Source organism: Panulirus ornatus, chromosome 5, assembly GCF_036320965.1.
Source record: "Panulirus ornatus isolate Po-2019 chromosome 5, ASM3632096v1, whole genome shotgun sequence".
NCBI classification, from domain to species: domain Eukaryota; kingdom Metazoa; phylum Arthropoda; class Malacostraca; order Decapoda; family Palinuridae; genus Panulirus; species Panulirus ornatus.
Window position 1 is genome coordinate 43,755,472 of NC_092228.1, and position 2,500 is coordinate 43,757,971.

Sequence of the window (2,500 nt, forward strand, 5' to 3'; positions counted from 1 at the left end):
CCAAATTAGATTATAAATACTACGTTTACGAGGCTAACACGTCTGGCAGCGACGGACATATGAATATATCAACAGATAATAAGGCGTGATAACGAGAGATGGGTTATACAATGTTGCCATCATGGGGACAGAAGGGGGGGGGGGATGGGGCCCACTATCTTTTTATCTCCCCTGAGATTTCGTATTGAAAATTCAGTGGGGGGGAGAAAACTCTCTCTCTCTCTCTCTCTCTCTCTCTCTCTCTCTCTCTCTCTCTCTCTCTATCTATCTATCTACCCCTCTCTCTCTCTCTCTCTCTCTCTCTCTCTCTCTCTCTCTCTCTATCTATCTATCTACCTCTCTCTCTCTCCCCCTCTCTCTCTCTCTCTCTCTCTCTCGATCTATCTATCTACCCCCCCTCTCTCTCTCTCTCCTCTCTCTCTCTCTCTCTCTCTCTCTCTCTCTCTCTCTCTCTCTCTCTCTATCTATCTATCTATCTACCCCTCTCTCTCTCTCTCTCTCTCTCTCTCTCTCTCTCTCTCTCTCTCTCTATCTATCTACCTGTCTCTCCCCCCCCTCTCTCTCTCTCTCTCTCTCTCTCTCTCTCTCAATGGTTACGAGGATACGGGTGATGGATGGAGAGTGATGGGGGTCTTGGTGAAGCGGCAAGGGAATGGGTAATAAGGTTGGGGTGTGTGTGTGTGTGTGTGTGTGTGTGTGTGTGTGTGTGTGTGTGTGTGTGTGTGTGTCTGGGGCCCGATTGGGGGGGTAGGGGAAAGGGGGGAAGGTTCCTAGGACTCCCATTGGCTAGGAAGTTTGAGCTCGGTTGGCATGGAGGGAGATATGAGAGCCATGGGTGGGGAGTGGGGTGAAGGGGAGCTTAATGGTTGAGAGAGAGAGAGAGAGAGAGGGGGAGATCTTAGGGTGGGGAGGATGGGGGTGGAATGGGGTGAGGGCTAGGTGAAACACACACACGAACACATATAAAAGTAAAGATAGGGGGGCATATATATATATATATATATATATATATATATATATATATATATATATATATATATATATATATATATGGGAGGTGAGTTTGAATGGAGAAAAACTGGAGGAAGTGAAGTGTTTTAGATATCTGGGAGTGGATCTGGCAGCGGATGGAACCATGGAAACGGAAGTGGATCATAGGGTGGGGGAGGGGGCGAAAATTCTGGGGGCCTTGAAGAATGTGTGGAAGTCGAGAACATTATCTCGGAAAGCAAAAATGGGTATGTTTGAAGGAATAGTGGTTCCAACAATGCTGTATGGTTGCGAGGCGTGGGCTATGGATAGAGTTGTGCGCAGGAGGATGGATGTGCTGGAAATGAGATGTTTGAGGACAATGTGTGGTGTGAGGTGGTTTGATCGAGTGAGTAACGTAAGGGTAAGAGAGATGTGTGGAAATAAAAAGAGCGTGGTTGAGAGAGCAGAAGAGGGTGTTTTGAAGTGGTTTGGGCACATGGAGAGAATGAGTGAGGAAAGATTGACCAAGAGGATATATGTGTCGGAGGTGGAGGGAACGAGGAGAAGAGGGAGACCAAATTGGAGGTGGAAAGATGGAGTGAAAAAGATTTTGTGTGATCGGGGCCTGAACATGCAGGAGGGTGAAAGGAGGGCAAGGAATAGAGTGAATTGGAGCGATGTGGTATACCGGGGTTGACGTGGTCAGTGGATTGAATCAAGGCATGTGAAGCGTCTGGGGTAAACCATGGAAAGCTGTGTAGGTATGTATATTTGCGTGTGTGGACGTATGTATATACATGTGTATGGGGGGGGGGGGGGGGGTGGGCCGGTGGGCCATTTCTTTCGTCTGTTTCCTTGCGCTACCTCGCAAACGCGGGAGACAGCGACAAAGTATAATAAAAAATAAAAATAAAAAAAAGAATATATATATATATATATATATATATATATATATATATATATATATATATATATATATATATATATATATATTGGAAAGGATCACAATTTTGCGCGTGATCAAGTATATTCCTATGAGTCCACGGGGGGAAAATGGAACACGATTAGTTCCCAAGTGCACTTTCGTGTCATAATCACATCACCAGAAGAGACACAAGAGAGAACACGAGTGCAAAACTCTACCCACTTGACCCACCCACCCCAACACACACACACACACAAACACACACACACACACACACCCACACACACACACACACACACACACACACACCCACACACACACACAGTTCCTGTGATATGACTGTATTCTGCTCGAGATAAATATTTGCAACAAAGTCTCTTGATAACTTACTCCTTCCTACCAAAAATAGGCCTTATGGTCGAGAGCAATATGACGAAGCTAGCGGGAACACGGGGAGAGAGAGAGAGAGAGAGAGAGAGAGAGAGAGAGAGAGAGAGAGGGAGGAGTGAGAGTGATGTATAGCGTTTAATTACTTATTTGTACACACGGGAGAGAGAGTGTGTGTGTGTGTGTGTGTGTGTGAGAGAGAGAGAGAGAGAGAGA

General features: G+C 45.9%; 1 protein-coding gene across 1 annotated transcript in view; it reads right to left on the bottom strand.

Moving 5' to 3' along the window:
• Positions 1 to 2,500, bottom strand: part of LOC139746875 (kelch-like protein 17) — a 128,806-nt gene that overhangs the window by 81,899 nt on the left and 44,407 nt on the right. The window lies entirely within an intron of this gene.